This window comes from Mchenga conophoros, linkage group LG7 (genome assembly GCF_057382185.1).
Source record: "Mchenga conophoros isolate Kocher_MC1m ecotype Shallow Benthic linkage group LG7, M_conophoros_male_GT1.1, whole genome shotgun sequence".
NCBI lineage: Eukaryota > Metazoa > Chordata > Actinopteri > Cichliformes > Cichlidae > Mchenga > Mchenga conophoros.
In genome coordinates this window covers 20,868,553-20,893,682 of record NC_140532.1, presented here as the reverse complement: position 1 = coordinate 20,893,682, position 25,130 = coordinate 20,868,553, and the positions used below count along the sequence as shown (strand labels likewise).

The 25,130-nt window shown below is 38.8% G+C and overlaps 1 protein-coding gene across 2 annotated transcripts in view; it reads left to right on the top strand.

Annotated features, from left to right (window-relative positions):
- lingo1a (leucine rich repeat and Ig domain containing 1a) overlaps positions 1 to 25,130 on the top strand; it is a 122,819-nt gene that overhangs the window by 78,805 nt on the left and 18,884 nt on the right. Inside the window, exon 1 of one of the 2 annotated variants that reach the window (XM_085282836.1) lies at positions 19,381 to 19,923. The exons of the other annotated variant lie outside the window; for it this stretch is intronic. The gene's annotated coding sequence lies outside the window, so the exon portion shown is untranslated. Of the gene's footprint in view, positions 1 to 19,380; positions 19,924 to 25,130 lie in introns of those variants that run through there. 2 annotated transcript variants of the gene reach the window in all.

Below are 25,130 nucleotides of genomic sequence, written 5' to 3'. Positions count from 1 at the left end.
CTGTGACAAGCAACTCTTTGACTTCAGCTGAAGTAAAAATGTAAGTCTATGTGAGGATCCTAAATAAATCAAAGGCATATCCACAGCTGTCCCAGAGGATTCTGGTCCTGGTTTTTTTGTTTTTCTTGTTTGTTTGTTTTTTTTTTACACCAAAAAAATTAGATCCTTACTGCATTATTTGGACTTTACTTAAGTATTATATATCATTTATTAATAATTATGGGAAAGACTGTAATACAAGCATGACTTCAAAAATCTTTGTATCTGACGAAGAACTATAGAATGGTGAAATATTGTCCGATTGTTATGCTGTTTACACTAATTAGTCTGACAAAGCATTGCAATTAAAAGGTCAAAACTTCCTTTGGAAAATGGGTCAAGGAGCTTATATAATATTTTTTTTAAATAACATATTAATCTAAGGTGTATTTAATATTCTCTATATTAATTATACAGTATAATATCCTGGATACAACATAGGAGTCAAAACTAAACTTTGGGATTATGATACCTGTCATAGAACACCATTGTTAGAGCAGAAATAGTTGAATAGTTATATGCCTTTCCTTCCTTGGTCTTGGCATATAATTAACCTTCAATCATCATTTCACTCATCAGTGTCAAGAATAATTCTAGAAATTAAATCTAGCACCACAGGGGGCTCCTTGTGTGAAAGAAGTTACCTACTATTTTATAATAGTTCTTCTGAGTTAAAAAAAAAAAAGTCCTCCCACCATGAAAGGCTTTAATATCTGACAGCATGTGCTGCCAAAGTTATTACTTTCAAATGCTTCAGCTCAAGGCCAGAACAGTGAACCCAGTCACTATAAGCACGCACCGGAGACACATCCACATTGCATCAGAGTCACCATGACGTGGATTAAAACCATAAAAAAGTAAAATAAGATTACAATTCATGAGAACAGCTAAATATAAAGATGTACTAAAAGAAATTCTGAAGGATATACTAAATGTGTTTTTGCTACATTTGTTTCTGGGAGCTGAGGAACTTTATCATTCTTCAATTGTTTTGTGTGTTTTCAACTGTAGTGATACCGGAAATACTTTATACCATGAATGTTGTTGAAAAGAGAAAAAAGTCTTTGAGAAATTGTATAAATAGACATTGTAATGTATGCATGCATGAAAAAGTAATAAGTGCCGCATCTTCGTCTCTTCTCCATCACTTCCAGCTACATGTTCAATAGATTTTACCTCTGTGTGCTAAATCATCTGCTCGGCAGTGGTGTCTGTTGTTTTCAGGGTTCTATGTGATTGTCACTAAAAAGAAGAAAAATCCTTTTTCTAACTTCACCTGTCTCTACTCTTCAACTGGGTCTTCATTTAGCATGCTGAACTGGAGGTTACCTTACAGTAGAAAGTGATCAGAGATAACATTGCTTTTGTACTGGGACATTATCAAAATGAATTAATTAAAAGAAATCGAAATAGAGTAATCATACACACACAGCTGACGGTGATTACTATACTTCAATTTCAAAGCAAAATTGAAGAAGAATTTAAAAAATCTTTCAATTGATGTATAGCTTCACTAGTATAAACTACTAAGCAAAAGTGTAAAATAAAAAATCAGCTTCTGAATAGCAAGGACATTATTTCATGAAATATCAAAAACATCAGGTCATTTTGAAGCTCCCTGTATTTTTTCCAACATTCTTTATTACTAGTAAGCAGATTTATTTTCTGACATTTCACCCCATCAGTAGCAATCCAAGGAACCATTCAGACATTGGCTTTTTGTCACTGAAACTGCTAATAATGACCTCAGTGCAATCCGCAAATACTACTCATTGGAGACACATAAACACTAAACATACACTGCAAGGGAGCTGGCCAGTTGCCCTGACCCATACAGTGAGAAATGGCCATAGCCCTGGAACAAATAAAGCCACCCAATACAGACCTAGCATTTCCCCACCTAGTAATTGCCTCAGAAATGGCATTGAAATAATGAGATTCAGCTGAGTACCGTGGTTAGTCTGAATGCAACACTTTTGTACCTCAGCAGCTGTGAATGTGCGCACAGGATTTAATGTATGTACAAATATCAATGTATTTGTCATTTGCCTCTGAAGGGTAGGTAGGTTGAAGAGGTTAAATGGTTTTATTTGCTACTGCACATTTACTCTGTTGATCGCCATGCTGTAGTGGAACTGCTATTGTACAGCATCATAGAGGTGCTTATCCTGCAACCTGTGAAAAGCTGGGACAAACCACACTGATTTGAGAACAGATTTCATGTTGCTGACTGTTGTTTAAAATTGTTTTTTTCCTTTTTGAAATATAACTAAAATGTGATGTTAGATTAAAGCCATAAATAAATTAGACATTTTTGTTGTTATATCAATAATTTATTTATTTAATCCAGCAGTTCTCAAAAGTCACCAAATAAAACTTCTCAAAGTATTTATACAGTTTTGAAGGCAGCACGAAGATTAAGTAAAATGAAACTCTTCCTTAAATGAGGATGTCAGGGATCAAATCTGAAGGTCAGCCACATCTTTTTTCCTGTGAAGACCAAAACCAAGAAATGTTTTGGTGATGATACAGATTACAGATTCAGGAAGAATGAAGTGTCAAATGATGCACACTAATATAGCACCCTTTAATCTTTGCTAGCTACTACAAATTTTCAGTGTGTTTCTCATTCACACATGCTTATCAAAGTAAATATGTTGCAAAACGCGAGGGCTTGTAGAATAAAATACCCGGCCTCGTGGCAGTTGGTGATACAGTCACAGTCATAGGACAGAAACTTTTTCGTGTTCCTCACTTTAAATTTCTTAAAATTATTTTGAGTTCATGAAGATGAATCATGTTCAACTATTGTTTGAAATACATTATTAATTCCATGTGTTACCTTTTTTTCCAGCTAGTCATATAAAAATGTTGTGATCACATCTTTTCAAACTTTGCTTTTCTGGTTGCCATAGTGACACATCCCTGGTTTCTCTACGAGAAAAACTTAGCAATTCATGTCTATGAACACAAAAAAATTATCAATCTTTTTGTAACTATTTCACTGCCATAAGACTGGCCTTTACACTCACTCACTTTTTGCTTTGAGTCCAGTGTTTTGCCCAGGGCCAGTCTACACCATCCTACCTCCCCATAGGCAGAATAGTGTACTGAAAGAAGAAAATTTCAATACCAAGCACAAAAATTAGCAATTCAGATACAATTCAGCATTACAGTCAATAAAATTAATCATGAAAGAATGCTGATAACACCTCTGGGAACCCCAAATTCAAAAACATTAAATCCCTCAGTGTGACTAAATAAAAGCTCTTGGTCTCAGTAGTGTAAATTCTACTACTTTGCGTTTGAACCATTTCCAGCGAATGTTGACAGATGCAGCTCTGTTTGAGTGCATTTCTGACAGACTTTGGATCGCAGTGGGTTGCCCATGCTGAAATGTTTATTGTTGTAAATCAAACAAGACAGAACTGTGGATTTTGTTTTTCATTTGATTCATTGTGATTAATAAGCCATACACCATGTGGTGCAGTGCTAAACTCAGATAGCAGCTGGTAGAATTCTAGCAAGGTCAGAGAAAAACACTCGAGGACTTCAAATAATTTCCCAGACCGAGGATGAAAATGCAAGTATGATGAGAAACTAACTTCACTGAAGAATTTTGAGTCATGCATTACAATAATTAATAGCATATGTATATATATATATATATATATATATATATATATATATATATATATATATATATATATATATATATATATATATATATATACACACACACATACATACATTATTCACAATAGTGCCCTTAGAGATACAGTGTATTGCAATCACTGCTGAATTAATTTGTGTCTGGACACCCATATGCCCAAGCCAAAGACTCATTCTCTAATGTTATTCCTTGGCAGTTGTGCCCCCAAGCGGAAATCAAAGAGCAAAATAACTGTGGCATGTCTTTGTGGTCACCAAGCTGCCATAATTTCTCTTAGAAGTTGGCAGTTTTATATTTGTTTGCAGCAAGAACAAGCTTTTAAGAAAGAGAAGAGATTGAGTTTGTTGATCAAGGTTACGGAAAATAGAGAAAGGAAGAGAAAATAAATAAATACAACATTATTTATTAAGGTCTGCTTTACTTGTTCATATTTGTGTATTTTATTTTTATATACTCGTAAAATAAAATGTATTAACTCAATAGAATATATTGAGTGCTACATGCTTAGGATGTAGGATTTATTTACTATAACGATTATAGCATATGTGTGTATATACAGTGGCTTGCAAAAGTATTCGACCCCCTTGAACTTTTCCACATTTTGGCCCATTACAGCCACAAACATGAATCAATTTTATTGGAATTCCACATCAAAGACCAATACAAAGTGGTGTACACGTGAGAAGTGGAACGTTGCTGTGCTTTTTTTTGGAAGTCGAATTTCCCAGAGGAACCCACCCGAGGGATTAATAAAGTTCTATCTTATCTTATCTTATCTTATCTTAAAAATCATACATGATTCCAAACATTTTTTTACAAACAAATAATTGCAAAGTGGGGTGTGCATAATTATTCAGCCCCCTGAGTCAATACTTTTTGCTGCAGTTACAGCTGCCAGTCTTTTAGGGTTTGTCTCTACCAGCTTTGCACATCTAGAGACTGAACTTCTTGCCCATTCTTCTTTGCAAACAGCTCCAGCTCAGTCAGATTAGATGGACAGCGTTTGTGAACAGCAGTTTTCAGATCTTGCCACAGATTCTCGATTGGATTTAGATCTGGACTTTGACTGGGCCATTCTAACACATGGATATGTTTTGTTTTAAACCATTCCCTCGTTGCCCTGGCTTTATGTTTAGGGTCGTTGTCCTGCTGGAAGGTGAACCTCCGCCCCAGTCTCAAGTCTTTTGCAGACTCCAAGAGGTTTTCTTCCAAGATTGCCCTGTATTTGGCTCAACCCATCTTCCCATCAACTCTGACCAGCTTCCCTGTACCTGCTGAAGAGAAGCACCCCCAGAGCATGATGGTGCCACCACCATATTCAACAGTGGGGATGGTGTGTTCAGAGTGATGTGCTGTGTTAGTTTTCCACCACACATAGCGTTTTGCATTTTGGCCAAAAAGTTCCATTTTGGTCTCATCTGACCAGAGCAGCTTCTTCCACATGTTTGCTGTGTCCCCCACATGGCTTGTGGCAAACTGCAAACAGGACTTCTTATGGTTTTCTGTTAACAATGGCTTTCTTCTTGCCACTCTTCCATAAAGGCCAACTTTGTGCAGTGCACGACTAATAGTTGTCCTATGGACAGAATCCCCCACCTGAGCTGTAGATCTCTGCAGGTCATCCAGAGTCACCATGGGCCTCTTGACTGCGTTTCTGATCAGCGCTCTCCTTGTTCGGCCTGTGAGTTTAGGTGGACGGCCTTGTCTTGGTAGGTTTACAGTTGTGCCATACTCCTTCCATTTCTGAATGATCGCTTGAACAGTGCTCCGTGGGATGTTCAAGGCTTGGGAAATCTTTTTGTAGCCTAAGCCTGCTTTAAATTTCTCAATAACTTTATCCCTGACCTGTCTGGTGTATTCTTTGGACTTCATGGTGTTGTTGCTCCCAACATTCTTAGACAACCTCTGAGGCCGTCACAGAGCAGCTGTATTTGTACTGACATTAGATTACACACAGGTGCACTCTATTTAGTCACTGGCACTCATCAGGCAATGTCTATGGGCAACTGACTGCACTCAGACCAAAGGGGGCTGAATAATTACGCACACCCCACTTTGCAGTTATTCATTTGTAAAAAATGTTTGGAATCATGTATGATTTTTGTTCCACTTCTCACGTGTACACCACTTTGTGTTGGTCTTTCACGTGGAATTCCAATAAAATTGATTCATGTTTGTGGCTGTAATGTGACAAAATGTGGGAAAGTTCAAGGGGGCCGAATACTTTTGCAAGCCACTGTATGTCTGCATGTATTCTAGCTCCTCCTTAATGGGTAGGCCAATCTGAACAACATTTTGCATTAACATCATATCATATTTTCTTAAAGATTTATTATAAGTCCTAGTTCTTTTTGATTTTCCTATATATTATTTTCATTTCATCAGCCCCCTGCAAATGTGATGTTTCCTTCCCCATTTGTTGGATCAATGTCTGCTGCCCATACTTAACAGACACCACAATTTGGACCTGCAGCATAATTTTGTTTGAGTTATTGGTAAATATGGAATGAAGAATTTGGAAAAATGCCACAAGCCTGGCAAAAACTGCCTGTAGGGGAGGTTTTTGCCACTACAACTAATTACACCAATAGCACAAAAAGGATAATAGTAATTCTCATAATAATGTCTTCAAATTCTTTACTTCTCTTACTGCAGCTCACTTATTGTATTTTTTAAAAAATAATCAAACTTTGGTTTCTCAAGTACTAAATGGTAGCTACCAGTAGAGTTTGCTACTTTAACTGGACCCTGTGGTTTGATTCTCTGTGCCGGATTATCCTTTATGAAGATCATTAGCAGTCTGTTAAGTCTGTCTTGTGTCATTGTACTCAGTAGCTTTTTATATTTTTGTTTGTTTGTTGCACTTTTAGGAAACTGTGATCTCCTTCAGCAACTGGTGCAAAAAGCAGTGGGACAACCAAATTTGATTCGATTATTGGAGACTGGAGGTGAACTCGAGTTTCTGTAGTTGTTTAGTTCCAGCATCTAGAAGTCTGCTCAAAGCATTCAATTCTGCAGGATATCCTTTGCTTTTAATGTGTCTGGTGTCACGATGTGTCACGGCTTTTTCCAGTGCAATGTTTCCCTGGGGAAAAGTTCTAGCATTTTTCTTATTGACAGATGCGATCAGATTCACTTCCCCAAGTATGTCTCTGTGCCCTGGATGTGAGAAAAAAAATACTCTTCCATAACATCAATAGCGTAGTCCAGTAAAACAGCTTGTAAACCTGTTGTGTGGATCCATTACTACCTCACTGTCTCCCTTGTAGTTGAAGATATTTCCTTTTTTGGGGGAGGGTGTCACAGTGCACTGTTTCAGGAAATCGGGTCTCTGCATCCAACTCCTGCGCCAGATATTTTTCATTTGACTGCATGCTTTCAAATTTGCCGTCAGTGTGATTGTCCAACAGGAATCATTTTGTCACATTCAGCTGTACTACTGCACTAAGTGCACAGTGTCTGCAGAGTCTTACCAGTAATATTTATCTCATTTAAAATGCTATACCATGTTATGATGGCGCATGAATGGTTGCCTTTTGATCTTAGCTGTAATGACTTCAGCTTCAGATCTAGTTTTAGCTTCACAAGCAGCAGTTGGACTTTCATCTTGTGACACTTTTAGCATTGCATCTCATGCTGCCTCTAACTGGGTTTGAGCACATGTGTACCTGACCTTCACATTTCACAAACTCTGTTTTGAATATGTTTATGTTTACCCCTCATTTGATCTACCGTTATTGTCCTTGACCGCTCGTGTCCATAATGTCAACATCCTGTCCACTAATGTTCCCAGTGACATCATTCGTGCAAGGATGCGTGCAATCGGTTATCTCTGCGAATTCCAGAAAATGCTTTCTAATCTCTGCGCTTCTCCCTCTGTGTTGTAACAAAGTGTACAATCACAGTCATCTGTTCTGTTCTGCTCACAGTAGGAGCACAGTCTAAAAATATGGAGCAGCATTTAGCTGACCGCAGCACTGTGAGAATTTCCTGCTGAATGTGAGATGCTTTGCATTGCTGTCATTTCATTTGGTATGTCCTTGCGTAAATAGTGAATATGTATTTCTTTTGAAGTTACTCTCCATATGTGTCCAGCCATAAAGCTGTCAGATCAGCCTCACTAGTTTAGGCAAACTGTTACTGTTCTTCAAACAACATATGCGCTTATGTGGAATGCCAGTTTTTGCATACACATTACCTCATAAGAGGAAACTACTGCTATGACTCATTCTCAATTCATTGTCTTGGCCTGTTCCCTACTGATTTTGCATCTGCACTATATAGATAAAAGTCCACGGCCACCTACACATTACACCTACAGGAGCTTCTGGCCATGGAAGCCCAACACACGAAGCTCCTGGCACAACGTTTTTTTAGGTTTGGTACTCTGTCGTTCCTGAATAGGTAGGGCTTTGGTGCCTTTTATGAACTATGCGCCTCAGCAACCCCAGTTGGGTAACATTATGTGGTCTGCCACTTTGTGGCTGAGTTGCTATGGTTCCTAAACTCTTTTAGTTTTCAGTAATGCAAATTACAGCTGATCATGGAATATTTTAAATGGAAGAATTTGCATCAACTGACTTGACTCCTATGGCCCTTTAGAACAAACCATTCTTTTACAAATGTTTGTAAAGGCAGAGTGCATGGCTAGGCCCTAAACACCTTTATCATCTGATACCTTTGTTTATATACAGTAGTGTACAATAGAAATCTTGTTCAGTCCTTTGTTAAAACCATCTAACTTTGTGTGATTTCTCTCTAGCATCACTTTTTCCCAGTCTTTAACATCATCTTTTGATAGGACTTTATGACACTCTTCCATGATGTCCTTGGGGTATTGTTGTTGGGCATTTGATTCATCAAAATACCCCAAATCTTCACTTTTTATATAAGCAGCCAGATACTTCATATGCTTGGAGTGAGTGTTGGTTTGCGATTGGTTGTCCAGAGTAACTGCCACATTCCTCATCAGTATTTTTTTCCTCTCATTTTCCACCTTTGTCCAGAGGCCTTCACAGGCAAAGGAAATCGCCTGACGAGGCTGACCCTGAAATGTGTGAGGAATTAAAAAGCAAGCTGCCTTTTAGTTGCTTGGCATGAACATGTTCTCATGCTCTCTTTAACAGAAACAGGTTTTCGTTGCCCGGGTGGCGCTCTAATGTGCAGTAGATCACAAACCATTGGTTGGTGTGTTAAAGACAGACATGTTGCAACAAAATATTCTAGGTGAGGGTGAAAATTTGACTTGGCTATGATACCAATGTGACAAATATTTTAAAATAAAATGATGGCATTTATAAACCAGTGGATTCAGAGTGTTTTTAGAATATATTAGATGAGAAGATTCCCTGGACCGACTGATGAATACTGGATGGATGAATAGATAGAGAGTGAATTTGTGTGAAGTAAATCTAAGCTGTAAAAAGGAGGCTGAGTAGATAGTAGATAGTAGTAAATTTTGCATATGTTCACAGGTTGAAAGTGTTGTTGAAACACACTTGTGGTCAAATTTAATCTATTTATTTGTCTAGAGCAGTTAGTGTTTAAGTACTTCCTTGAACACATGGATTCAATATTAGCAATAATATTGAACACTTTTTGTTAACCAGTTTGACTTTTGTATGAAATACTTTGTTCTAGGCCTGTTTTTAAATTACGCAGCTCGTATACATCGGCTTATATTTTTTTCATGACTCATGTCTTTTAGTGACACTGTTAAATGCATGAATAGCGTTAAGATTGCATGCCATGGAAAAACTAGCCAGAGGCGCTGAGCTTCTTTGAGCATTTTTATGTGTTTGACATCAGCAAAGTCTAATAACACAGGCCATCTACATCCTCTGTGAAGTGTATACTATAAGGCCATACACTGTTTGTATCAGATACAGTTTTCACAATGGACAGTTTAACATTTCATAGTCTTATTGTACCAAACAGCTTTGAAGGCTTATTGATGATTGATTTTCCATAATACTCTTAACTAGGCGTGGCTTCTATGATCGAACGTTTTAACTTAACTTCAACTTAATGTCTGTTCGTTTACAGCCAGTGTGAGCTGCAGAGAAAATGAGATTAGACCTTTTGCAGCATGCAATCACTCAGCAGATCGACATGGATTTGGCTGTCAACAATTTACTAAAGTCATGGTGGCAGCTGTAAAGAGATTGAAATCTCTCCCTGCCCTTTGGAATAGTGCAGTGTTAGTGAGGAGTGTATGGGCGGTGGGGGGATAGTGAAATTATTTGAAATAGTGATTACCAGTGTATCCTACTCCCAATCTCCCAATACCACTCCCTCACCTTCAGTTACCATCTCAAAAACAAAGGGATACGATTCGATTCAGTCCTAGATTAGCTTTGTGTGTGCCTGTGTTTATGTGTCCAAGTGTTTGCTGGGATTTTTATGTGTGTCTGTACTGCACAGAGACCGAGGGGTGGCAACATCTTTTACAAGGAGCTCTTGTGTCCGGAAGCCATTGTCTGTATGCCAAGATGACAAGCGAGTAGCCCTGGCAATGGATGGTGCCCTGCAGATGAAAAAAATAAATAAAAACAGAGCCATTGTTTCAGAGGCCATGAGCAGAATATCTGCAGGGGTCTGAGGCCAAACCACTGCTTGTAATAGCTTGTCTATAGGGAAACACATTTGTCACATTTGTCTTGTTGGCAAAATGAAAACCCAAACGGCTCGTTCTACAAGATAAAAGAGCAACTACAGTGGTTGACCACTAAATTGTACAGCCGCCATTAAGAGGTTCATAGGATCGTTTCCTTACATTTTGGAGTTATTTACGTGTATATTTGTTTATTTAAATACTGACTATATTCCAAAAAGTATGCATCCTAAAACCTTTTTTTAAACACAAATTAACAGGTGAGGTCACACTTTTTGCTCATTTTGTTCCGAAGCTTGTCAAACAAGTACAGTATTTCTCTGTATGTTAGCCATGTAACTATGTTTTATGTAAGGCACTGTAGAATGAAGTGTTTGTAATATTTGCATTCTGTCCGATCTTTTTTAAAGGATAGTCACCACCATAAACACAAGAGACAAAAGGACTGCCATGCTGGTCACTGACTGGATCATGAAGCAAATACAAAAAGAAAGACATTCAGTCCTGTTTACACAGTATTAGATCAAACACTATTGTCTCAAAAGATGTAAGAGAAGAATATACAAAGTGACAAAGCTCCTGCAGATTAATGAAAACTAGCGAATAATATTACCCAATATTATTGGGTACCAAGAAGAAGGTAACCCCCACCAGAGACACTAACACAAATCAGAAAAGGTCTTTGACCTTTGTCCAAGAAATGACAGTGGGTATAAGTCAAAGTCGGCAAGACAGAAAATGCTTTCACTCTTAAATTTACTTTAAAAAACTAAAAAAAAAAAAAAGTCATTTATTTAAAAAACAACATTGTTGATTTTTTTTACTCTGGCTGGATTTATTTATAGTACCTCAGTAAATTAAATGAGTCTTAATCCAAAGTATATTCTTTTGACTCTTAAGGTGATAGCAAGAAATAATATTCTTTAATTCTCTTTACGTTCTGTCTTTTTATTCAGCATGAGCTCAACCACACCCAGCAAACTGACAGCTATTGTTAATGGTATTATTGATCAAATTTAGCAGCAGTGGTGCTGAATTGGTTTGTTAAGGCTGACACTTCTTAATGAGTGAAGATAGTTTGAACTTTAACATAAAAAAAAACGAGTGAGATCATTGTAGCTTTCATTCATGTTAGCAATGTTATCCTGTTTGCAAAAAGAAAAGTAAAAAAAACATAATTGAGCTTTCAATAATATGAATATTTCCAGGTCAAACTGTTTTGTTGTTCATTGCTGAGAAAGTTCTTATTATATTCTGTTAGTGGTGTTGTTTAAATTAGTCTTTCTGTGGGCTGCATTATTTAAAGGTAAAACAAAGAAAATTGATCTTTACCAAAGTCCTAAATGCCAAGAGAGAATATGAACTGACCTGGGACCTGTTGGACTTTCATTTGCCTCTAAAGCATCGAAACACCTGTGCACTGATTCTCCAGAATCAAGTGTTGTATAAGGTTGTGGATGGGAGCATTGACACTGTCACATTTTACATTAAACTTTAAATATTTCCACTACCTGAATAGTTTCAAATGGTAATTTGATAATGAAAATTGGTTCAACAAAAGAATAAACCCACTCATGTACTAGCTTCTGACATCAGCTATTTTTTCTTGATTGAACATTCTGTCTGCTTATGAAACTGAAGGACAGCATCATTGTTCCAAAATGGAAGAAAATAAAAAAAAGTTTATAAAAAATGCAGTAGAAATCAGTGATAATGTGAAATACAAGAACAAAAAATTGCAGAGGATTATGCGGTCTCATTTGGGCCTCAGTGATAGATTAAGCCCCAGCATTCAAAGGCAATGTGTTCAAGGGTGGAAGTGACTTTGCCAAGACACTGTGAGATAAGAAGCTAACTGTTATTAGTTTAATGGGAATGATAGTCTGCCCAAAGCAGTGTGTGCAAGTGGCATGGGAGCATCATTTTTCTTTGCAGTCTTTCTTGCACTGCACTGAGCCTGAGTAGCGGTGAGAGAGCAGCAGCCTGCCAATTGTTTTGTGGGAAATATAAACCACTGAAGACAAAGTATTGCTCATATGACCACTGGGCTAGGTCTAGGTCCAGATCTAGGTCCAAGTTGCCACAGTATTTATTCTTCATTACTATGATAGGCCAGATAATACCTCTGATATCAGTATGGTCTGTGCTAGTAAGCCCAAAGAAACACTAGCCTTAGAGTTAGTATCCAGGATCCCTTCTTGCTGTATGCTTTTCCACTTAGTACATCTGTGGGAGCAATTGTGTCAAAGCTACTATAACAAGGTTCAGAAATGTGTTCAGCAATGATTATGGGTGCTGAGCTGTTCATTAGTTGACTTATCAATGTGAATATGTCATCATTTTTATGACCATTACATATTCCTTTGGTGTACTGCTGTCATCTCAAACAGATTTCATGATCTTGATGGCTGTCATTTTCATGTTGGATTGAAACTCTTGCAACATTATGAGTTTCAATTATTTGTTATGAACATAGTTCTATATCTGAGGATGTCATGCTACAAAACCAAAGCAATCACTCCCTAAACCACACGCAGTCCCAGAACAATATCCTTTACATTGTTAAAGCTTGTTAATAGTGTGCATTACCGCTAAATTATGATTTTGTATTTCTGTAGGTTGCGCATTTGCGAGGGTAAAACTAGATGTCAGTAATGCCAAATCCAATTCTTTGCATATTTGGTTGCTGCCTGCAAGCCCATATTACAATGCTTATTCAGGACCTTGGCAATTCAAAGCCCATTGAGGGACTTTTCCCTTCCAACCTCACTGCTTTCCATTTTCACTGCACCAGCCATTTTACATAGCAGTATAATAACACAAGTCAGGGCAAATGAGTGTGAGTGTGAGACTGAGAGACAATGAGTGAGTCGATGTATGTGCCTATTATTTATGTGTGAGGACGTTTGAGTGACAGTGGGGAGTGTGTTGCCATTTGTAAGGATTAGAAGAATAGTGAGTAAAGAGATGGATTTTAGGTAAGTGCCGCAAAAAGAAAGAAAGAAAAACAGGGCAAGAAAGAAATATTTATGCTTCTTTACTTTGACCAACTTAACAGCCAACAAAGTTTGATGGAAAACAGAGAAGGAAAGTTTATAGGTTTGTAAGTCCTGTTTACTTTGTTTCAAGAGGTTTTTCTTGCTGTTGAGTTTTGCTGTGCTGTGTCTGGGTTCTGGTTTTTTTTTAGCTTTATATTGTTGTTGTTTCTTTTCTGGAAAAGAAATCGATATTACTTTGGAGCAAGTAAGTGTTATGAGATGTCAAATTTGGTCCCAGCCAGGACCAATGCTTGCCTAACATATCCCCCCCAAAGAGTTTCTGGCTGCTGCATTTTGTGGCACACAGCAAATGTGCAAAGGGTTTCTGCCCAAACCACAGATTCCTGCTATACCCAAGTATTTTTTGCACGGTTGTAAAGTTTTAAAAATAGAAAACAACCAGCAAATGCAGATTTGTAACACAAAGGAAAATAAGCAATACTCCTAAAGATCTTTAAAAAATAAAAACTCCATCTTTCTAACTATTTTTGTATTTCATGGGCGTATCATATACTAATGTGCTATAAAATAAAGCCACTTTGTGAGACTGCTGTTGTATGAATAAATAAACCCAGCTTGTTCCCAAAGTCAAGAGTGCTGCAGCACATTTAAAAACCAGAAAATTCCCTTGGGACCCACCCAATATTACATCTTCACTCGAATCAAAATACAAGATAAAGCACTGCATTTCCTTGAAAATTTCATTTTTTAAAAACATGATCAATTGCTAATACTACTCAGTCAAGCGTTGAGGCCAATGTGTGACCCACCTGCCAACCCAATATCACGACAAAGTGTGTAACAACAGAAACGCCCGTCCACCGTGTCAATTTCACACTTTGGTCTCCAAAACATTGCAGCAAAGGGAGCTATTTTACATGAAAATAATCACAGGAAAGCATTTAGCAGACATTACTGTCACATTTACACGTAAATACATATTAGCCCCCTAGCTTAATCGATTCTGACAATTAAGGACCCGGAAATATCCTTAGTACGTTTTTTGCTCACCACCGACTTCGTGTCTTAAAATATATTATCTCGCCCTGCTGGTAATGCAACTTCTTCACGCATCTCCATTTCAGATTTTGGAGAGGCAAAGCGTGAAATGGACACAGCGGACCAACATGTCTATTGCACGTTTTGCTCTGATATTAAGTTGACCTGCCACTGCAGTAAATGAGGACCATGAGTAATATAACAAACTAACCTCCTATTATCAGTTTTAATTTACAAACCAACCCTCACAGTCTCTTCCATTTATCCCAGTCTCTGGGTAGAGGGAAGCTGGAGTCTATCCCAGCTACCATAGGGCAGGAGGTGGGATACACCCTGGACAGATGGCCAGTCTGTCGCACAGCCAACAGTAAATAAACAAATATATTTAGATAAATATATAACTGTACCAAGTTGTAATTTCAACCTGAGTTTTTGTTATTATTCCTGCAGTACCTTGGCAGCCCACCAGGTGAATACACATGTAAATACACAAATCAGCCACAACTTTAAAAACCACCATGGGCGCCCCATGGCTGGCAGGGAAAGCTGGCAGTGGATCATTTTGATCCTGTGGGTTACAAAGTGAGAGTCTGGAGTCTAGATCAATACCATGGGCTCTTTGTCCTGTTTCTTGAGTCTTTTTTGAACAGCTCTTGTGAAATGAGGCAATGTCCAGCTAAGAGAGGCCACTGTCATTGGGGAATGCCATCACCATGTGGGTGTGCTTGGTCTGTAGCATCCAGATGCATGAAGGTTTCCCAGCAGACAATTGCGCAGCAGTGAAAGATTCAACTACTTGTTGGCATCTTAATATTTATCTGTTGTTGCTGAATGGATATATGATCACACGCTAAATGGTTAGCTGCAACTCATAATAAGAGTCAATCTGCCTTTTGAAAAAAGAAATACCAAAGGGACCAAAGACTGAAAAACAAACAAAAACAACAAAAATAAAAGGCTGTCGGCAACTGGTGAATTCAGTTTTCACTTGATGTTGAAAACAGTTAAGATTTCATTCCCAAGTTTTCATTTGTCTCCTACTGTGAAGGAAAAAAGATTCTGAACACCAGAATTTAATTTGGCAACATAAATTAAGTCAGAGTGAAAGTTATTCTAGCTTGCAGACACAATTCATGATTCATTCTCAAAAATATATTTCTTTATTTCTGTTGAAATAGTGACTCTTAAAATGATGCCAAAGACTGTATCGGTATCAGAATTCATTGGGGGGCCAGCCTTATCAATAGTTACCCAGCAAGAATGACAACCTTGAAACTTGCTATACAAAGCCACTCACCTATCAAGAACGATTGTAGCATAACAAGAAAATGGTTATTTTATCATCTAATCACAGAGTCATTCATCTTGCAGTGTCATGATTATCCACCTGACAGAAACCCCTCACACCAAGTATAAGAGAAGATTAAGGACAAGCATGCGTGCCAGTGTTGAGGAACACAGCTGAACAAATTAATTATTGATGGGATCCTTTCAAAGTCTGTGGCGTCACTAGGTATCCATTGTTACCTCTGTTGTTGTTTGCAGCTCTTAGCAGGGCAGAGAGGATGGAGACGAAGTAGAGAAGAATGATATATATCGCCTCTCTCCTCCCGCCTATGAGGTGCATCATGTCACAGTCAAATGTTCCCTTTTGGAATCTAATTTTCTCTGAGTTTTATTCATCTAATAACACAGTGAGCATGTTTGACTAGTACTGCAAATCTGAGTATAATCGTGCATTTACTTATTAATTTTATTTTACTCATATCGATCAGCTGATGAGTAATATATATTGATGAAACATGTCAAGCACCAGTACACAAAATGTATTACAATTGTTTATTTTTAACTTTATATCTATAGGGAAATATACTGTCAGTTCTAGGGTAGTGATCTGGAAAGAAAAAGCCCCTGTCTAACAGAATGGTTTTATAGCCAGGCAGCGTGGAAATAACTCTAAAATACTGGCAAAATTCCTTCTACTCATTGCAAGGGTACCTTGGCCATGCGTGATCTGCTGCTGAAGACATTGACAAGTAGCTGTGGTGCCAGAATGGCTTAAGTTCCTGTGCAGAGTTGCTTTAGGCATGCAAAAGTGACAGATTTCAAGACTGCTGGACAAATATTTTGTGTGACTTTGTCATAGTGTAAGCAGATAATATAGGGTACATTATAGTTTTTGAAATCGAAGTTAAAATCTAAGTCCTAAAACTCTTCAAAATAGGAATAACTTCATTTTATAGCTTACTTTAAAGACCTTTTGCAGTTAATGTACACAGACGTAAACACCATCAAAATCATATTTCAGTTACAAAATATTCTATTTTTTACTGTAATTACACCTCAGCTAATCACAAAAAAAATAAGTTAGTGCCTTCCTAGTATGTTCATCAGTGATACGAAACCAACCAAATCATTTAACACCAGCATCCAGTACTCAAAGATAACAGGTAGTTCAAGAGATCGTTTGTAAGAATGGAACATGATTTTCTGTGATACAGAAATTAATTAATCTATTTGGTCTCATTTATTTGCCAAGACTCATTATGGCAGAACAGAATCCCAGCAATGATAGACGCTGGTGCTGGTGAAGATGGGGACTTGGATGGGTTCTGATTGAGCAGGGTGAGGCAGAGATGGGGAGGAGGTGGCTGTACAAATGACAGACTGGAAGACAGAAGAGCACTGAGATTTAAAGCACATGGGTTGGAGCTGATTGGCTCACTGAAGGTGGGCAAGAGAATGATTGGTCTTGAGTAATGATGTCAGCATTGACTTTGACAGCGTGGGAAGTGCAGTAAAGAATAGACTAGCAGGTGGACATCAAGGAAGTGGCTAAATGGGTGGTTACAGATCTTCTATACTGAACGCATGAATAAGTTTCATCATGAGCACAAAATTGAGAAAAACTAGAAAATTGAGAAAATTGCTGAAAAATCGAAATTTCAACAATTTATTTTTGCCATGCTAACAAACATGCTAATGTTCAACTTTATGGCCACTCGAGGTTAGACAAGATTAATGTGACTCTATTTCTGAAAATGAATTAAACACTCATAATTGTGTTTGTATTATATGCACATAAATATGTGTGTGTTTTTCCTGAAACAATGTAAAATCCATTGTTTTGGTTTTTGGTTTACATTTAAGACCATTCATTAACTCATGGGCACAGTGCTTTGCAAGTTTTCACCAATCAGTGAGTTAAGGTCCTATTGTTTATGACATTGATAAAAGTTTTTAATGATATATATATAATTTTTTAAAATGGGTCATTGGTAAGGGTTACACCTAACAGCAAAGTAAGGATTCATAAATGGAACATGTCATGGCAGACAGTGCAAGCACCATGTAAACTTACAGATGTCTATGGTGAATAAGTCCGATTTTGCAGTCGAACATAGAAACATACCAAATGTTTAAACTGAGATATTTCGTTATTTTGTGAAATTTTTTAGCTCATTTTAAATTTCATGACAGCAATAGAAAAAAAAGTTGACACAGGGCTTACTACTGTAGCATCCCCTCTTTTTGTAATGACACACTCTAAACATCTGGGAACTGAGGAGACCAACTGCTGGAGTTTTGGTAGAGGAATGTTGTCCCAGTCTTCTCTTATATAGGATTCTAGGTGTTCAGCAGTGTGTTTCCTTTTCATATCTTTCATTTCATGTGCAAAATATTTTCAGTTGGTGAATAGCCTGGACTGCAGGCAGACCAGCTAAAGCCATGAAGTTGTAATAGCTGCAGTATGTGGTTTAGCAACGTCTTACTGAATGCAAGACCATCCATGAAAAGTACATCATCTAAAAGGGAGCATAAGTTGCTCTGGATCATGTTAGCATATGTTTTTTTTGTATGATAGATTTCTTATCCTGGATCCTGGACAGTGTTTACAGACAGTGACTTCTGGAAGTGTTCCCCAGTCAAAGCAATGGTTTCCATGTCAGAATCATGCCTGTATTTAATGCAGTGCTACCAGAGGGTCTGAAACCCATGAGTGTCCAGTATTGGGGTTTTTTGGCCTTGTCCTTTGCACACAGCGATTCTCCTGATTTTTTTGATATTGTGTTACTGCAGAGAATGAAATATTCAGAGTCTTAGCAATTTCATTATGAGGAAGGTTACTCTGAAATGGCTCCGCTATTTGTAGATGCAGTTTTTTTTTTCCAGATTAATAAGCCTCTGCCCATCTTTCCTTCTGAGAAACTCTCTAAGTTGCTCTTCCTTCCTTCTACCACTTCCTTTTCCAGCCTTTTGTTGCTCTGTCCCACTTTTTTACTCAGAAAGTGTGGCGACATCAAATTCATAAATACCTATTTTTCAGTGACACAGTAAAAAGTCTCAGTTTAAATATCTATTTTTTCTATGTTTTGTTGCGAAAAATGTGATTACAAGAAATCACTGCGTTTTTACACAGCAACCCTTTTTTTGATTGGGGTTGTAATTTTATTTTCCAGTTTTAAATCACCTACCATCTCTAAGTGATTGTCCATAGACTCCGTTTAAAAATCACAGGAGGTAAAATATCAGGTATGTATTAGGGAGCATACTGCACAGACTGCCTCATGGAAGAAGCAGTGTGTTGTGAATGCCTGTGTATGTTTGACTGCAGTACCCGAAGCCCACAGTGCCATCAGGCCTTTAAAAAGGGAACTGCTACTTTCTCATAGACTCCCTTCCTTCCTCGTCTCATGTTCCCTTTTGGTTTCCACTTCTTTCTCAGACACATATATAATTATATATAACCGTATTTTCCATGACGTTTCGGTGAAGCATTTGCACGTTACAAAGGTGTCGCGGACAAATTAGGTTCGGTTTACCCTCAGAATATATTGCTGCTTTATGTCCCATGTGCCCGTGTGCGTCAACGTTTCTGTGCGCGCCAGAGGAGAGGCTGAAATCTGGAAAGACATATCTGGACATATAAGGAAGGTTAACAAAACGCGTGGGGTCTAAATGAATATACCACGAATTGCGTATGTGACGTGATAGAACACGGCACACACGCCCAGGCAAACACACAGCTTTACCACACACACTTGAGTAGGACACCGGGCAGAGTGCGTTCCGCTGATCATCTCCGTCCCTCCCTCCAGCAATCGGATTGCCTGTGCCACTGACGACAGCCAGTCACACAGTACCGAGAGTGTGCTGTGGAGAGACTGCATCAGGGAGCTGTGCGCTTGGATCGGGAGCAGTGCGTGGGAGTTGTTCTCTACCTGCCATTTGCATTCCTCCTTTATTCTCATCGGACGAGTTCGGGCTCACAAGGAGCCCCATTACCAAGGGAGGATCGCGCTGTATGTGCGCGTTTGTGTGGGTTATCTGTTTTAACTACTGCTATCGTCTCAGAACTGCAGCAGTGCCGTTTTGGAGAAAGTCGTTGGAAATCAGCAGGAAACGGCTGCCTGGTGTCTGTTCTCCCTTGTCATCTTTTAAAGCTATCTATCAAGGAGATGGACTTGAGATAGTGCGTCTCAGTTTAAGTGTTGGTGGCTGGGAGTTGCCGTCGGGAAGAAATGCGAAAGGATGCTTGGAAGCAGTGAGGGCTACAGCAGGTGAGTATTTGGTTAATAAAGCCAGTGAAATAAAATAAAATAATTTAGGAAAAACTGTTTTTAAAATCAATCAATCAATAAATATATAAAATAATGCAGATACATTTCGGTTTCCGTGCTTATGTCACTGCGGTTTAATGTGGGGTGAGGCCAAGATTTTAGAGAGGTGGATAGTATGCAGCCAAACCCTGGTCTCCCCCTGGCTACTTTGAAGAAAACATCCATCAAATATGTGAATTCTAGTGCGCTAGTGGCGACATCAGTTCATAAGAGAGATTTATTTGTAACTCCAAGGAGCGCTTTCCGATGTCAAATCAACAATATACATATACACATATATTCCTGCAAGTCCCAAATGATAAGGACAGAATTTGTTGACAGGACAGAAAAGCAAACGGGGACTTGAGTGTGATTAGGCGCGTCCTCTGCAGGTATCAGAACATCCAATAAAGACACATTCCAAATTCATTTAGAGTTTTGTTATCGGTGCACATTTTAAATCTGCTTTTCTGCTCATTTCTGCGTGTGCGTGTGCTCGTCGGAGAGGACGAAAGCTTAAAGCATTAATCAAATTTAATTGTCCCGCGAATGTGTGCGTGTGTGTGTGTGTTTGTGTTCGTGAGAGAGAGAGGCAGAACATGGACTGTGTCTGTGTGTGTGTGTAGGGAGGTGAGTGAATTGCAAAATGTTATCTTCATCTAGCCTTTATTTGACCACGTATAGGCTCTGCTGAGATAACATTTGTCATTGTGTTGAAGTGTGAGGCAGTCGTGATCCTCCCTCCTATGCCATTTTATTCATCTGCAAAGATGGCTATCTGTTAAATGGGCAGCGTATAAAAAGCAAGCAGGCTTCTGCAGCGGTGTGGTGGTGCATTTGTTTTTTTCTTTTTTGTGAAACGACTTGGGACTCTTTGTTTTCAACTAGACTACAGACGTGGGATCTATATATAGCACCAATTGCGACGAAGCAGTCCACAAGATGAAACTTGTGCGTTTATGGTGCCACACTCCATCTGTTGTTTGTTATTAGAGGCTGCATTTTTAGGGAATGTGACAGCGGCCCCTGAATGTCTTCCCGCTTTATTGTGCAGGACAGCCTATTATAATGTGTGTACTGTTATATGCATATAATTCTCACAAAAGCTGTTGAGGCAGAGCATCAGAAGACTCTGATGCTGTGCCTGCAGACATTCATAAAGTGCTGTAGCTCTATTGGTTATAAATAGCCGGAAGGAGCGGACAGCCAGCTCGAACAGGAGCAGCCTCCAGTCGTTCCATCAGCAGCAACAGCAGCAGCACAGCTTCTCTGGCATTATCTGGGCGCACAATCTAACGTGATAGATAGGGGGTACACTGAGATATCACACAGCCACAAGGGTGTGGCACCTGTATGTGTGTGGGTGAGTGGGGGGCTTTGGTTGGATGGTCCGATGTGCTCTCCCTATCAAGGTACCTTTGTTTGCTTCTTGGACTCAGTAATGACTTTAGAGTGACCCCATTACAGTAAGTGTTTTTCTGTTGTTTTTTTTAAATCCTGCCCTGTGGTTGTTAATTTCATCCCCAGGCTTAAAGCCCTATTTCTGTCATGTTTTACTGTTTTTTGTTTTCATTGATGATTGGCACACTGCTGACTCAATCATAGCTGCTTTGCAGCAGTTAAGAGGCTCCTGAAGTGTGTGATCCGCTTTGTCCAGACGCCCCGGCTGCCTTCATTAAACAAATGTGCAGCCACTGACCTTGACTATCTACATTTTTTCAGTAGGATTAACCTCTTTGCCCTACAGTACAGTAGGCTACGACACACATGTAGAAAACGCTCCTCTCCATTCTGGCCTACAAATTCATGCTGCTGTTGGCATGCAGTATTGAATTACAACGTGCTGATCAATGTTTGCAATAAGCTAAATCTCTACATAGCGGGCAGTATAATACAGAGTATCAGATATCACAGGAAAATCTTGATCCTCGTAACACCATTATATTTCAGTGAAGAATGGTTATGTCTTAGTAGCCCATGCTTGAAATGTAACCAGATATAGACAGAGAATGGAACAGTAAACTAATGAGATCAGACTGAAATATGTGTGCAGCATTATTCATTCATGGTAGAGATCAGCCTCATCATAGACAGCAGACTGGGACAGAGAAGCAGTCAAGACAAAGTGGGTGGTGATGGTGTGGACCATGATGTTAGTGTATGATGACTGATCACAGGCTTGCTTTCTCACAACACACTAAGTGACCAATAGTGAGTGGATTTATGATGTGTTAACATGTATCCTGGAGACACTCATCCTGGGTGTAAAGCTAACACCTACTGCATTGACAAGGTGTTTATTAGCTCCCAGTTGTGAGGCCATGGTGCCCACATAATGCTAGGATGGCAGCGCTGAGACTTTTCACATGAGACTGCAATTACGTTGTTTTTATAAGCCCCCGGCTGTCGTTCCACTTTTTGCCCGAGGCTGGGTGGTGTGGTTATAAAAGATCTGTAGTGGGATCATAGTGGCTATTTGATGGGAGGAGGAAGCATCTTGTTCACATGTCACTTTTGTCCTTGGCTGATATCTTTAGAAGTGGGTAAAGAGAAGGAACAGCTATATGTGCTGTCAAAAACTCATGAGCATTTTTATTCTCGCTTTTGTAGTTCCAGCAGTGCAATCACTTTCATGTAAGTATTTCCATCAATTGGGAAAGTGTCCCAGACAGCATAGCAGAGGTGCTGGAAACAGCTCCTCAACAGTGTCAACAGCAATCTATTTCTTTTCTTTCCCATAAGGCTAACCTGCCCAAGTCAAACGCAACTTATGAAATGCAGTGTAATTTTTTTTATAATGTAGCAGCTGGCTGCCATGTAGGGGCTGTGTCTCATTGCAGATTTAAACTACTTTTATGTGTTACACTCTGTGTTTGTGTTTCTTTGCAGTTGTGCACATATTATATATTTACTGGTCTTGTGGTGGTGCAGTGTCAGGGTTTGTTAAAAAACTCCAAAAAGATAAAGAAGCACATGTTTAATGTGTTACGTTACTATAAAAAACGTTCTTTAGAATATCTGTTAATTTATTCTGAATTTCTACAATTCTTACTGTAAATGATTCGCTGTTTAAAGATATTTGAGGATATGTGGCCCTTGCTGTGCCCTCAAGTTTACCACGATAGGGCGATTGTTATGCCTTTTGGTCAAAGGTCAGTAGTTAGTGCATAGTCTGATTAAGTTACATAAGCAAAGTGATAAATAAGTTCAAAGTTAAGAAATATTCTAAGTAATTCATGCTAACAACAGTTAAAATGTATGGATTCGAAATTTGCTCAGAGTGAGACATCGTTATCACAAGCGATCTTCGTATTGTATGTGCGGAAACGGGAGCGAGGGAGCGCTCGGTTCATTCGCATATCTTTGACGTGTTTTCTCCGTATTAAAAGAGTGAACGAGTTCATGTACACGCTTGTACCTTGGGAAACGTTCGTCTTTGTGAATATTAATGTGTTAAGAAACAACTTTTATATGTGTTTACGTGGAGTGGAGTGAACTGCTATGCTAATGTAACGCACGTGTTAAGCTAGGCTAATCTTTAAGTTTGTCATTAGGATGTGTATTAGCTAGCAATTTATTTTCACTTTCTGTGTATTTCAGTTACAAATAAGAAATAGCAAGGAGAAGCCTTGAGAGAGATAAGGCTTTAAAGGATCTTCATTAAAAGCAAGAAAAGCAAGCCTTGTGTGGAAGATCTCGTCTATTTTGTTCGCTAGCTGTCTAGCTTCACATGGTCACGTGTGGTGAGGGCAGCATAGCGATCGTGGCTCAAGAGTTGGGAGTTTGCCTTGTAATCGGAAGGTTGCCGGTTTGAGTCCAGGCTTGGCCAGTCTCGGTAGTTGTGTCCTTGGGCAAGACACTTCACCTGTTGCTTACTGGAGGTGGTCGGAGGGCCCGGTGGTGCCACTGTCGGGCCAGCCGCGCCTCTGTCAGTGCACCCCAGGGTGGCTGTAGCTACAATGTAGCTTGCCATCACCAGTGTGTGAATGGGTGGATGACTGGTTGTGTAAAGCGCTTTGGGGTCCTTAGGGACTAGTAAAGCGCTATACAAATACAGGCCATTTACCATTTTAGTGAAAATGGCTTTCACTGTGTCGCATCTGATTTCACATTTGTAATTCTAATTGCATTGCCCTTAATCCTGCGATGGTAGAAACATTAACGTGATTATTGTGCACACTAATCCAGAATTTACACCAGAATGGAAACCATTTATTTGTCACATCACAGATACCTGTCACAAAGCTGCAACTACCATACACTTAATATGCAGAAATGCACGGGTTTTAAGTCTTGATGTGTGAATTCTAACAGACAATATTCACATCCTGCTGTGACTTGGCTTTTACATTAATATTTAACTGCATGACATATCTTTCATGGCTCATTGCAATCAAAAGCAGGAAACTAAAGAGAAAATTAATGCAAATAAGCAGCCAATGGATGCTTTAAAACTCGGATAAGCAACATATTTTTGTCGTCTGAGAAAAAACACCCCCAAAAAATTGGATATTGCATTTTGTTTGCATACTGTATTTCAAGTGACCCGAGAGGGAATGCAGGGGTGTGGTTTGTGCAGTTCTACATACAGTAAAGTAGCATAAAAGCAAAGTATCTGAAAAGACTGGGGTTTTAATTTTTTTTTAAGTCTGAAGTCAGGATTTACTTATTTCCAGAGTGCATGAAGCACATGTTTGTGCCCGTGTTAGTCAGGTGGGAGAGGTTTAGAATGGAGGGGGGCAGATACCTATCAAATTCAGGCTGTTTTAGATTTCTGCCCACTGCTTACTCCTTAGATGTCCTTAAAATGTCATTGTAGTGTACAGTCTTGTTAGAGGCATGTCAGAGGCATTTGTAAATGTCATGCATTTACATTAGCCTGTGGGGTTCATTAACATTTAAAGAATTCGCGTTTGAAAAAAAAAATCAGACAAGTGCAGCTAATTCTGATCTACTTCACAGCGGTGTGAAAAATGGCTTTAGGGAAATTCTCCAAAGGGGCTTTCAGAGAACCATTTTGTGCTTGTGTGCGAGATCAAGGTCTTCACAAAGAGGTGGGATTTTGAATGGCAACAAGCAGTCAAAATTGATTGCATGCCTACCATCAACTTTTATTAAAAATTTGGATTTCAATAACAATTTAGCCTTTATTGATGCCAGATGAAGCT